The sequence below is a fragment of the Podarcis liolepis genome (genome assembly GCF_965112155.1).
Source record: "Podarcis liolepis genome assembly, chromosome: 3".
Taxonomy (NCBI): Eukaryota; Metazoa; Chordata; class Lepidosauria; order Squamata; family Lacertidae; genus Podarcis; species Podarcis liolepis.
Window position 1 is genome coordinate 125402988 of NC_139557.1, and position 13963 is coordinate 125416950.

A 13963-nucleotide genomic window follows, 5' to 3' on the forward strand; every position below is an offset into this window, starting at 1 on the left:
TCAGGAGTGGCCACACCTCCATCGGGGAGCGAAGAAACGGTCAGACGGAAAGTGGAAGGTTGGGCGCGCGCGCCAAGTTCAAATGCACAGGAAAGTGGCGCAGTAAGCAGCCCGGAAAGGGAGCCAGGTCCTAAAGCCCGGCGCAAGGAGACAGGAGGGTCCGGGGGGTCAGCGTCAGAAGAATCCCGGAAGGAAGAGACCCCGGGGGGCAGAGGGACCCAGAGAAGAACAGGCGGAAAAGGTGGAGTAAGGCTAGGGTATTAAGTTGGTGTACAGGGGGCGGAGACTCAGACGGAGCTTCGCCGGTCTAACCCTTAAGACGTAGAGTTGCGCGCAGCAGCTTGAGAATGGAAACTAACTCAATAAAAGACTTTTACAAGTGACCGCTGGCTAGCGTGATCCTCTGTGAGCTAGGATCTGGAAGCAGCTCTGACAGTAAGCTCCGTCACACGTTGTGGGCATCTACAGCCTCGTGGACAGAGGAGAAGGAGGGTGCCTACGACTCAGCTCACGAACGGCAGACAATATGACGGCCGAACAGCAGATAGGAGAACTCAGAGAAGCAGTGACACGTCTGAATGCCGAAATACTTGCATCCAGGAAGAGAGAGGAGGACGCAGCTGCCGCCTACAGGGATCTCCAGGTCAGGTTGGAAGTGCTTACGAAGCAAGGGCAACTGACACCCAAACCGGAGGGGATTGGGTTGGGGAGAAGAACAGGCGGTCTAGTCTCTCACTTCGATGGGAATTTACAACTGTACCCCAACTTTAGAGCAGATGTACAGTGTGCACTGCAACTGCTGGACAAAGACTTTAGAGATGAGCAAGAGAAGGTGGGATTTATCATTTCCCATTTGCATGGAGATGCTAAAGCATGGCTGCGCAATTTGTGGAGAGATAAGGATCCAGCGCTCCAAACCGCGGATGCCTTTATTAAAGCGATGGATGGCTGCTTTTTATCTAGCATAGACGTGGATCTTGCCCGGAAGGAGGTGCATGGGCTGAAGCAAGGGAGGGCCAGCGTAAGACAGTACCATGCCCGCTTTTTTGCATTAGTCAGTGCCTTGGAATGGGACAGAGATTCAGCTCCAGTCAGAGATCTTTTTTGGGAAGGCTTGAACAGTCCGGTTAAAGACGAAATTGCAAGGGGGGAGAGACCCCGGACCACGCAGGAGGTCATTCAGAGGGCGCTGGCGGTGGGAGTGCGGCTGGAGGAACGTCCGTGGAGCAGGGACGAAGGGCGTGGAGGGCGCGAACCAGCGTGAGGGTTCTCCTTCGTTCCCAGGGAAGCTGCGCGTGCGCAATCCACGCCTCCGCCAGGAGGGGGAGCGGAACCGATGGAGGTTGGCGGTGCCAGGGCTCAGTCAGCAACCAGAGCCACAGCACCGGGAGCAGTCAAAGCGAAGCCTCCTAGAGGGAACAGGAAGTGTTACATCTGCGAAAGTCCGCAGCACATGGCGAAAGAGTGTCCCCAGAGGCTCCACAAGCACACTGCAGCCTCAGCAATGGTAACTGCAGCAACTCAGCAAGGGGAACCACAGCAGGGAAACAACGGAGTCTGGCTGGAGAGAGAGGCACTGGGGCCCAGCCAGACGTGTCAGTGAAGCAGTCCCCAGAGATTTTGCAGCCCACAGACCCCCTCCCACCCAAACCAGTGGTGAGGCTCACCGCATCGCTCCAGCTACCCGATGGACTCACCATGGACGTGCCAATCACCATTGACTCAGGAAGCAATGCGGACTTTATAGGGCAGGACTTTGTCGATAAACACGCTATACAGCTGCTGCCTGCCACGCTGCCCCTGCAGGTCGTCACGGTGGATGGCAGGGAGCTGCTAGGGGGGCAGGTGGTGAAGCAAACGCCACCAATGGTGATGCGACTTGGAAATCACAGGGAAATCATCAGTTTTAATGTCACCAGACTGTCGGACATGCCTATTGTCTTGGGCATGAGTTGGCTGGACAGACACAGTCCGACGTTGGCTTGGTACCAGCAGCAGCTAGTCTTTGGCTCATCATACTGCACTGAACACTGCATTCTGCCCCGGTAGGAGGGAGAGGAGGAGGAAGCGCAGCTGCAGCTGGGGACGCTGCAAGCAATCCCCCACAAATACGTGGGATTTTTGGAGGTCTTCTGCGAGAAGGAAGCGGATAAGCTACCCCCCCACAGATCATATGACTGCAAGATTGACCTACTGCCAGGGGCGGCGCTGCCCAAGGGGAAGCTGTATTCCATGTCTGAGGATGAACTACAGGAACTCAAGGAGTTCATAGATCATAATTTGGAGCGCGGTTTCATCCGAGAGTCCAAGGCGGTGGGAGGCAGTCCTGTATTCTTTGTTAAGAAGAAGGACACGCCCCAAAAAAGACTTGTAGTGGACTACCGGATCTTGAACAGTGTGACCAAGCCATCGGACTTCCCCATGCCCAGGATCGACGACCTCCTCGCGACGGTACGCAAGGGCCGCGTGTTCACCAAGTTGGACCTGCGTGGGGCGTACAACCTCATTCGCATGCGGGAGGGTGATGAGTGGAAGACAGCCATGTTCACGCCCCTGGGCACCTACGAATACAGAGTTATGCCTTTTGGATTGCAAAATGGCTCCCACTGTTTTCAAGCTTTCATGCATCACGTGCTGGCGGGGCTCCTCTACAAGACGTGCGTCTGCTTCTTGGATGACATCCTGATATTTTCTGAATCGCAGCAGGATCACGACAGACACGTCAAGGAAGTGCTGAGCAGACTACAGCAGCATAGGCTTTACGCCAAGCTGGAAAAGTGCCAGTTCGACGTGACGGAGGTGGATTTCCTGGGCTACAGGTTGTCAGACAAGGGGCTCGCCATGGACAGCGCCAAGGTTCGTGCCGTGTTGGACTGGAAGAGCCCGCGCAACCGGAAGGAGGTCCAGAGGTTTGTTGGCTTTGCGAACTTCTATCGCAAGTTTATCAAGGGGTTCACTATGCAAACAGCGGCCATCACAGACACGCTCAGTTCCAAGAAGAAGAAGTTCATCTGGACGGAGCAGGCGGAGCAGTCTTTTCAGGCACTCAAGCGTCTCTTCGCGTCGGAAGAGCAGCTGTTGCATGTCAACCCCAGCAGGCCTATGAGGGTGGAGACGGACGCTTCAGACAGAGCCGTGGGAGCAGTCCTGTTGCAGCAAGACCCGCAGGGGGGCTGGAGGCCAGGAGCGTTTTACTCCAGGAAGCTCAGCAAGTCTGGACAGAACTACACCATCTGGGACAGGGAGTTGCTTGCCATTCATGCAGCTTTCAAGGCGTGTAGGCACTTCCTGATCGGCGCCAAGCACACGGTGCAGGTCTGCACGGACCACAAGAATCTGGAGCACTGGCGCACGGCGCGGTTCCTGAACCAGAGGCAGATACGTTGGGCAGAGTTCTTTGCGAACTTCGACTTCCGAATAGAGTATGTCCCGGGGGACACCAACGTCATGGCGGATGCCCTATCCCGTAAACCACAGTACCTGGAGGAGGCGACGCCAGCGGCTGCCATGCACATCTTCACACCGACGGTGTGGGCGTGCGCTTCGGCGACAGTTGACCTGGATGCGGTGAGGAGAGCGCTGCAGGATGACACCTTCGCGCGAGCCAAGATGGCAGAGGCGCAAAGGGGTACGGCAGCGACCGGCGAGTTCCACGTTTGCGATGGATTACTCCTCCGTAAAGGGGCCATCTACGTGCCGGGGGACGATCTTCGCGCCAAGGTACTGCAGCAGCTGCACGACGCACCCACTGCCGGGCACTTTGGCACAGAGAAGACGATGGAATTAGTCGCCAGGGACTTCTGGTGGCCCAGAATGAGAGGGGAGGTCGCGGACTACGTGGTGAGGTGCGACACCTGCCAAAGGGCCAAACCAGTACACAGACCGCCGGCGGGACTGCTGGAACCGCTGCAAACCCCGTTCGAACCTTGGGAGAGAGTGGCCCTGGACTTTGTCACGGATCTGCCCAGCTCGAGGGGCAAGACGGCAGTGCTAGTGGTGGTGGACTTGTTCTCCAAGATGGCACATTTCATTCCGTGTGCGAAGGTGGCCACGACAGAACAAACCGCCAAACTGTTCATAGATCACGTGTTCAGGGTTCACGGTCTGCCGCGGTCTATACTGTCCGACCGGGGGCGGCAGTTCATCTCGAACTTCTGGCAGAAGCTGATGGGCTTCCTGAACGTCAAGATCAACCTGGCTTCGGCTAGACACCCGCAGACCAACGGGCAAGCGGAGCGGGTCAATGCCATCATGCAGCAGTACCTGAGATGTTATGCGAATCAACAGCCTGCGACGTGGGTGGATTACCTGCCTCTCGCCGAGTTCGCCTACAACAACACGAAGCACGTGTCCACGGGGGTCACGCCGTTCTTCGCCAACAACGGGAGGCACCCCAGAACCTTCCCGGGACTGGAAAGAATGGGGGAGGGGGAGCCGCAGACAGCAGATGCGTTTGCGTCGGAGTTGCAGGAAGTCCACGATCAGCTTCGGCGGCACCTGGAGCTGGCTAAACACGCATACAAGGTACAAGCGGACAAACACAGGAGGGTTGGCGAAGAGATCCATGTAGGAGACTGGGTCTGGTTAGCAGCCCACGCAGTGCCAGCCAGGTCATTGGCGAAGAAGAAACTAGGGCATAAACAACTGGGGCCCTACCAAGTCGAAGAGCAGGTCAACCCGGTGGCTTTCAGGCTGGCGCTTCCGGAGGGCTCCAGGATGCATCCGGTGTTCCACAGATCGGTGCTCACTCCCTACAAGGCACCTCACAGGTTTCAGGAACCAGGAACGGCACCGAGTCCACTCCGAGGGAGAACCGAGCAAGGGGGAGTGCCACAGGAGGAGCCCATCAACGAAGTCACAGAGATTTTGGACTCCAGATGGGGGGAAGAGGGGGTAGAATACCTTCTCGCCAAGGAGGGCACCCCGGCCAGTGCCAACAGCTGGGTGCCGGGCTACACTTTAGACGAACCTCTGCTCAAAGAAGAGTTTCATGCCCTCTTCCCACATAGGCCAATGCCAGCAGACTTTTTCGACGACTGGCTTTTCACGCCCACGCTTTCAGCCAGCACGTTCCAGGGGTTCGACTCGGACGATGAACCGACACGAGACGCCCGTTCCCCGGAGGGGTCACCCTCGGGATCTGCCTCAGAACCCTCGTATTGGTGGGACGATAGACCAGAGGAGCAGTGGCGCAGAAAGTGGCTGGAGGGTCCAGGACGAGCAACGTCCCCAGAAGGAAACGAGGGAGAGACGGACATGGACGTATTCGGGGACGACCCGGGTTTCGAGCACGGCGGCACAGAGATGGAAGCGGAGGTGACCGTCGTCGACGAGAGCAGGGAGGAAGAACCGGAAGCCTTCAGATGGAGGCCCGCCACGGGAAGCGAACTGTATCCGACATTCGTCCCCCTGACACGGCAGCACCCAGCTCCCGCACTGGAAGGAGGGGAGGGGGGAAGAGGGGGCTTCGAGGGGGGGATGGATGTCAGGGGTTCAGGAGCAGAGGCAAGGGCAAGGGAGGAAACAGAGAGCGAGGGGGAGGAGGCAGAAGAAAAGATGAGTGATGACGGCGACCCGAGATCCCCGAGTCTTTCCAGTGAATCAGAAGATTCACAGGAAGGAGCACCAGTGGCCAGGGCAAGGGGGGAGCCTAGGGAGACACCCCAGGAAGAAAGGGCCAGAGGGGGCTCAGAGGGGAGCAGTTGGAAATCGGGACCAGCGTCACCAACAGAGAGCAGGGGAGAGGAAGGGCGCCAGGTATCAAGCGCTGGAAGCTCACAACAGGAGGGAGGGCACGAGTCAGGAGTGGCCACACCTCCATCGGGGAGCGAAGAAATGGTCAGACGGAAAGTGGAAGGTTGGGCGCGCGCGCCAAGTTCAAATGCACAGGAAAGTGGCGCAGTAGGCAGCCCGGAAAGGGAGCCAGGTCCTAAAGCCCGGCGCAAGGAGACAGGAGGGTCCGGGGAGTCGGCGTCAGAAGAATCCCGGAAGGAAGAGACCCCGGGGGGCAGAGGGACCCAGAGAAGAACAGTCAGGCGGAAAAGGTGGAGTAAGGCTAGGGTATTAAGTTGGTGTACAGGGGGCGGAGACTCAGACGGAGCTTCGCCGGTCTAGCTATAAGACGTAGAGCTGCACGCAGCAGCTTGGAAATGGAAACTGTAACTCAATAAAGACTTTTATAAAGTGAACGCTGGCTAGCGTGATCCTCTGTGAGCTAGGATCTGAGAGCAGCTCTGACAGGTACTGTCAGGGGTTTAGGAGCAGAGGCACGGGCAAGGGAGGAAACAGAGAGCGAAGGGGAGGAGGCAGAAGAAAAGATGAGTGATGACGACAACCCGAGATCTCCCAGTCTTTCCAGTGAATCAGAGGATTCACAGAAAGGAGCACCAGTGGCCAGGGCAAGGGGGGAGTCTAGGGGGGCACCCCAGGAAGATAGAGCCAGAGGGGACTCAGGGGGGAGCAGCTGGAAATCGGGACCAGCGTCACCGCCAGGAAGCAGGGAAGAGGAAGGGAGCCAGGGGGGAAGCGCTGGCAGCTCACCACAGGAGGGAGGGCATGAGTCAGGAGTGGCCACACCTCCATCGGGGAGCGAAGAAACGGTTAAGAGGAAAGTGGAAGGTTGGGCGCGCGCGCCAAGTTCAAATGCAGAGGAAGGCGGCGCAGTAAGCAGCCCCGAAAGGGAGCCAGGTCCTAAAGCCCGGCGCAAGGAGGCAGGAGGGTCCGGGTCAGCGTCAGAAGAATCCCGGAAGGAAGAAGCCCCGGGGGGTAGAGGGACCCAGAGGAGGACAGTCAGGCGGAAAAGGTGGAACAAGGCTAGGATATTAAGTTGGTGCACACGGGGCGGAGACTCAGACGGAGCTTCGCCGATCTAGCTACTAGACGTAGAGTTGCGCGCAGCAGCGTGAGAATGGAAACTGTAGTTCAATAAAGACTTTTATTTAATGATCGCTGGCTAGCGTGATCCTCTGTGAGCTAGGATCTTCAAGCAGCTCTGACAGTAAGCTCCATCTCTCGATTGTGGGCATCTACAGCCTCGAGGAGGGGAGAGAAACAGGTGCCTACTAGCGAGCTCACGAACGGCAGACGACATGACGGCTGAGCAGCAGTTAGAGGAACTCAGAGAAGCAGTGTCACAACTGAATGCCGAGGCTCTCGCATCCAGGAAGAGAGAGGAGGAGGCAGCTGCCGCCTGCAGGGATCTCCAGGTCAGGTTAGACGTGCTGACAAAGCAGACACCCCGGCAGGAGGGAATTGGGTTGGCGAGACGGACAGGCGGGCTGGTCTCTCACTTCGATGGGAACCTGCAACAGTATCCCAACTTTAGAGCAGACGTACTGTGCGCACTGCAACTGCTGCATAAAGACTTTAGAGATGAGCAAGAGAGAGTGGGATTCATCATGTCCCATTTGCATGGGGATGCTAAAGCATGGCTACGCAATTTATGGAGAGATAAGGATCCGGCGCTCCAGAATGCAGATGCCTTTATCAAAGCGATGGATGGGTGTTTTTTATCAAGTATTGACGTGGATCTTGCACGGAAGGAGGTGCATGGGCTGAGACAAGGGAGGGCCAGCGTCAGGCAGTATCATGCCCGCTTTTTCGCCTTGGTCAGTGCCCTGGAATGGGACAGAGATTCGGCTCCTGTAAGAGACCTCTTTTGGGAGGGGCTGCATAACTCGATTAAAGATGAGATCGCCAGGGGGGAGAGACCCCGAACCACCCAGGAGGTCGTTCAGAGGGCACTGGCAGTGGGGGTGAGGCTGGAAGAACGTCCGTGGTGCAGGGACGAAGGGCGTGGAGGACGCGAGCCAGCCAGGGGCCCCTCCTTCCTTCCCAGAGAAGCAGCGCGGGCGCAATCCACGCCTCCGCCAGGAGGAGGAGTCGAACCTATGGAGGTTGGAGGTGCAAGGGCTCAGTCAGCAACCAGAGCCCTAGCACCGGCAGCAGTGAAAGCGAAGCCTCCTAGAGGGAACAGGAAGTGTTACGTCTGTGAGGAGCCAGGGCATATGGCAAAAGAGTGTCCCCAGAGGCTCCACAAGCTTACTGCAGCCTCGGCAATGGTGACTGCAGCAACGCAGCAAGGGGGACCACAGCAGGGAAACGACGCAGTCTGGCTGGAGGAAGAGGCCCTGGGGCCCAGCCAGACGTGTCAGTGAAGAAGTCCCCAGAGGTTTTACAGCCCGTGAACCCCCTCCCGCCCAAACCAGTGGTGAGGCTCACCGCATCTCTCCAGCTGCCCAATGTAATCACCACTGACGTGCCCATCACAGTTGACTCGGGCAGCAACGCGGACTTTATAGGGCAGGACTTTGTCGACAAGCACGCTATACAGTTGCTGCCGGCCACACTGCCCCTGCAGGTTGTCACGGTGGATGGCAGGGAGTTGCTAGGGGGGCAAGTGGTGAAGCAGACGCCGCCCATGGCGATGCGACTTGGAAATCACAAAGAAATCATCAGCTTCAATGTCACTCAACTATCGGATACGCCCATTGTATTGGGAATGAGTTGGCTGGACAAGCACAGCCCAACGCTGGCTTGGTACCAGAGGCAGCTGATCTTCGGCTCTTCCTTTTGTGCTGAACACTGCATCGTGCCCCGGCAGGAAGGAGAGGAAGAGGAGTCACAGCTGCTGCTAGGCACGCTGCAAGCGATTCCCCACAAGTACGCAGAATTTTTGGAAGTTTTCTGCGAGAAGGAGGCGGACAGGCTGCCCCCTCACAGACCATATGACTGCAAGATTGACCTGCTGCCGGGGGTGGCGCTGCCTAAGGGGAAACTGTATTCCATGTCAGAGGACGAGCTGCAGGAACTCAAACAGTTCATAGATCATAATTTGGAGCGCGGTTTCATCCGAGAGTCCAAGGCAGCGGGGGGCAGTCCAGTATTCTTTGTTAAAAAGCGAGACACGCCCCCAAAAAGACTGGTCGTGGACTATCGCATTTTAAACAATGGGACCAAGCCGTCGGACTTCCCCATGCCCCGAATCGACGACCTCCTGGTGAAGGTGCGGAAGGGGAAAGTGTTCACCAAGTTAGACCTGCGAGGGGCGTACAACCTCATTCGTATGCGGGAGGGAGATGAGTGGAAGACGGCCATGTTGACGCCACTGGGTACCTACGAATACAGAGTTATGCCCTTTGGATTGCAAAATGGCTCCCACGTTTTTCAAGCTTTCATGCATCACGTGTTGGCGGGACTTCTCTACAAGACGTGCGTCTGTTTCTTAGATGACATCCTGATCTTTTCGGAATCGCAGCAGGAGCATGACAGACACGTCAAGGAAGTGCTGACCAGACTAAAGCAACATAGGCTCTACGCCAAGCTGGAGAAGTGCCAATTTGACGTGACGGAGGTGGATTTTCTGGGCTACAAGTTGTCTGACAAGGGGCTCGCCATGGACAGCGCCAAGGTTCGCGCGGTATTGGATTGGAAGAGTCCACGCAACCGGAAGGAGGTCCAGAGGTTTGTCGGCTTTGCGAACTTCTATCGCAAGTTTATCAAGGGCTTCGCTATGCAGACAGCGGCCATCACAGACACGCTTAGCTCCAAGAAAAAGAAGTTCGTTTGGACAGAGGAGGCGGAGCAGTCCTTTCAGGCACTCAAGCGTCTCTTCGCGTCGGAAGAGCAGCTGCTTCACGTCAACCCCAGCAGGCCGATGAGGGTGGAGACAGACGCCTCGGACAGAGCCGTGGGGGCGGTCCTGCTGCAAAAGGACCAGCAGGGGGTGTGGCGACCGGCAGCGTTTTACTCCAGGAAGCTCAGCAAGTCCGAGCAGAACTACACCATCTGGGACAGGGAGTTGCTGGCCATTCATGCAGCGTTCAAAGCGTGGAGGCACTTCCTGATCGGCGCCAAGCACACGGTGCAGGTTTGCACGGACCACAAGAATCTGGAGCACTGGCGCACGGCACAGTTCCTAAACCAGAGGCAGATACGTTGGGCTGAGTTTTTTGCGAACTTCGACTTCCGCATAGAGTATGTCCCGGGGGACACTAACATCATGGCGGACGCCCTCTCCCGTAAGCCACAGTATCTGGAGGACGCAACGCCAGCGGGCGCCATGCACATCTTCGCACCAACAGTATGGGCGTGCGCCGCGGCCACCGTGGACCTGGAGGCGGTGCGACGAGCGTTGCAGGATGACTCCTTCGTGCAAGCAAAGATGGCAGAGGTGCAAAGGGGCACGGCTGCGGCCGACGGTTTCCAGCTACGAGATGGATTGCTCATCCGTAAAGGGGCCATCTACGTGCCGGGAGACGACCTTCGCGCCAAGGTGCTGCAGCAGCTGCACGACGCGCCCACGGCCGGGCACTTTGGCAAGGAGAAGACGGTGGAATTAGTAGCCAGGGATTTCTGGTGGCCTGGAATGAGAGGGGAGGTCGCAGACTACGTGGCGAGGTGTGACACCTGCCAGAGGGCCAAACCAGTGCACAAACCGCCGGCCGGACTGTTGGAACCGCTGCAAACTCCAGTCAAACCTTGGGAAAGGGTGGCCCTGGACTTTGTCACGGATCTGCCCAGCTCGAGGGGCAAGACGGCAGTGCTGGTGGTGGTGGACCTGTTTTCCAAGATGGCGCATTTCATTCCGTGTGCTAAGGTGGCCACGGCGGAGCAAACCGCCAAACTGTTCATAGACCACGTGTTCAAGGTTCACGGTCTGCCACGGTCTATTCTGTCCGACCGGGGGCGGCAGTTCATCTCGAATTTCTGGCAGAAGCTGATGGGCTTCCTGAACGTCAAGATCAACCTGGCGTCGGCGAGACACCCGCAGACCAACGGGCAAGCGGAGCGGGTCAATGCCATCATGCAGCAGTACCTGAGATGTTATGCAAATCAACAGCCTGCGACGTGGGTGGATTACCTGCCGCTTGCCGAGTTCGCCTACAACAACACGAACCACGTGTCCACGGGGGTCACGCCGTTCTTCGCCAACAACGGGAGGCACCCCAGAACCTTCCCGGGACTGGAAAGAATGGGGGAGGGGGAGCCGCAGACAGCAGATGCGTTCGCGTCGGAGCTGCAGGAAGTCCACGATCAGCTGAGGCGCCACCTGGAGCTGGCCAAGCACGCATACAAGGTACAAGCGGACAAGCACAGAAGGGTTGGCGAAGAGCTCCACGTGGGAGACTGGGTTTGGTTAGCAGCCCACGCAGTGCCGGCCAGGTCGTTGGCCAAGAAGAAACTAGGGCATAAACAACTGGGGCCCTACCAAGTCGAAGAGCAGGTCAACCCGGTAGCTTTCAGACTGGCACTTCCGGAGGGTTCCAGAATGCATCCGGTATTCCACAGATCGGTGCTCACTCCCTACAAGGCACCGCACAGGTTCCAGGAACCCGGAACGGCGCTGAGTCCGGTCAGAGACAGAACAGGGCACGCGGGAGTGGCACAGAGGGAGCGCATCAACGAAGTCACGGAGATTTTGGACTCCAGATGGGGGGAAGAGGGGGTAGAATACTTTCTCGCCAAGGAGGGCACCCCGGCCAGTGCGAACAGCTGGGTGCCGGGCTACGCCTTGGACGAACCTCTCCTCAAAGACGAGTTTCATGCCCTCTTCCCCCATAGACCTATGCCAGCAGACTTTTTCGACGACTGGCTTTTCACGCCCACGCTTTCGGCCAGCACTTTCCGGGGGTTCGACTCGGACGAGGACCCGACACAAGACGTCCGTTCCCCGGAGGGGTCACCCTCGGGATCTGCATCAGAACCCTCGTATTGGTGGGACGATAGACCAGAGGAGCAGTTCCGCAGACGGTGGCTGGAAGGCCCAGGACGAGCAACACCGCCAGGAGGAAGTGAGGGAGAGACGGACATGGACGTTTTCGGGGACGACCCTGGTTTCGAGCACGGCGGCACAGAGATGGAAGCGGAGGTGACCGTTGTCGACGAGAGCAGGGAGGAAGACCCGCGAGACTTCAGATGGAGACCCGCCACGGGAAGCGACCGATATCCGACGTTCGTCCCTTTGCAACAGCAGCCCCCAGCTCCAGCACCGGAAGGAGGGGAGGGGGGAATGGGGGGCTTCGAGGGGGGGATGGATGTCAGGGGTTTAGGAGCAGAGGCACGGGCAAGGGAGGAAACAGAGAGCGAAGGGGAGGAGGCAGAAGAAAAGATGAGTGATGACGACGACCCGAGATCTCCCAGTCTTTCCAGTGAATCAGAGGATTCACAGAAAGGAGCACCAGTGGCCAGGGCAAGGGGGGAGTCTAGGGGGGCACCCCAGGAAGATAGAGCCAGAGGGGACTCAGGGGGGAGCAGCTGGAAATCGGGACCAGCGTCACCGCCAGGAAGCAGGGAAGAGGAAGGGAGCCAGGGGGGAAGCGCTGGCAGCTCACCACAGGAGGGAGGGCATGAGTCAGGAGTGGCCACACCTCCATCGGGGAGCGAAGAAACGGTTAAGAGGAAAGTGGAAGGTTGGGCGCGCGCGCCAAGTTCAAATGCAGAGGAAGGCGGCGCAGTAAGCAGCCCCGAAAGGGAGCCAGGTCCTAAAGCCCGGCGCAAGGAGGCAGGAGGGTCCGGGTCAGCGTCAGAAGAATCCCGGAAGGAAGAAGCCCCGGGGGGTAGAGGGACCCAGAGGAGGACAGTCAGGCGGAAAAGGTGGAGCCGGGCTAGGATATTAAGTTGGTGCACACGGGGCGGAGACTCAGACGGAGCTTCGCCGATCTAGCTACTAGACGTAGAGTTGCGCGCAGCAGCGTGAGAATGGAAACTGTAGTTCAATAAAGACTTTTACTTAATGATCGCTGGCTAGCGTGATCCTCTGTGAGCTAGGATCTTCAAGCAGCTCTGACAGGTACCTTCTTTCCTTTTACATTTCCAGCACAAATTTGAGCTGGTTCTATACATTTGTGCAATTTTACTCAGTGTTAGGTACCAACAGTACATCATTTTCATATATGTCAGAGTTACTTCAAGATCCCAGCTCACAGAGGATCACGCTAGCCAGCGATCATTAAGTAAAAGTCTTTATTGGGTTACAGTTTCCATTCCCAAGCTGCTGCGTGCAACTCTACGTCTAGTAGCTAGATCGGCGAAACTCCGTCTGAATCTCCGCCCCTTGTACACCAACTTAATATCCTCGCCCTGCTCCACCTTTTCCGCCTGACTATTCTCCTCTGGGTCCCTCTGCCCCCCGGGGTCTCCTCCCTCCGGGATTCTTCTGACGCTGACCCCCCGGACCCTCCTGTCTCCTTGCGCCGGGCTTTAGGACCTGGCTCCCTTTCCGGGCTGCCTCCTGCGCCGCCTTCCTGTGCATTTGAACTTGGCGCGCGCGCCCAACCCTCCACCTTCCGTTTAACCGTCTCTTCGCTCCCCGATGGAGGTGTGGCCACTCCTGACTCGTGCCCTCCCTCCTGTTGTGAGCTGCCGGCGCTTGCCCCCTGGCTCCCTTCCTCTTCCCTGCTCTCTGGCGGTGACGCTGGTCCCGATTTCCAACTGCTCTCCTCTGAGTCCCCTGTGGCTCTATCTTCCTGGGGTGCCCCCCTAGACTCCCCCCTTGCCCTGGCCACTGGTGCTCCTTTCTGTGAATCCTCTGATTCACTGGAGAGACTCGGAGATCTCGGGTCGTCGTCATCACTCATCTTTTCTTCTGCCTCCTCCCCTTCGCTCTCTGTTTCCTCCCTTGCCCTTGCCTCTGCTCCTAAACCCCTGACAATATAGGTTTCTTTCAACAGAACCGCAAGCCGTAAACTTCATATCCTCATTCCATAACTTTTCCCATGATAAAAATTGTATATTATTGTTAGGATATTTCCGTTCCACCTTAAAAGGGAGCAGGCTGTGAGTCACAGAGTCTGCGTATTAATCATGTGAAATTTGATTTTAATTTATTATGTATACCCCGCCCATCTGGCTGGGTTTCCCCAGCCACTCTGGGCGGCTTCCAAAAGAATATTAAAATACTGTGATACATCAAACATTAAAAGCTTCCCTAATTGCTGATACTGCGTGACTGCGTGACTACGGG

At 57.4% G+C, this 13963-nt stretch overlaps 1 protein-coding gene across 4 annotated transcripts in view; it reads left to right on the plus strand.

The window, feature by feature from the left end:
• Positions 1–13963, plus strand: part of LOC310702553 (uncharacterized protein) — an 86403-nt gene that overhangs the window by 54368 nt on the left and 18072 nt on the right. The gene's annotated exons all lie outside the window — the stretch shown is intronic.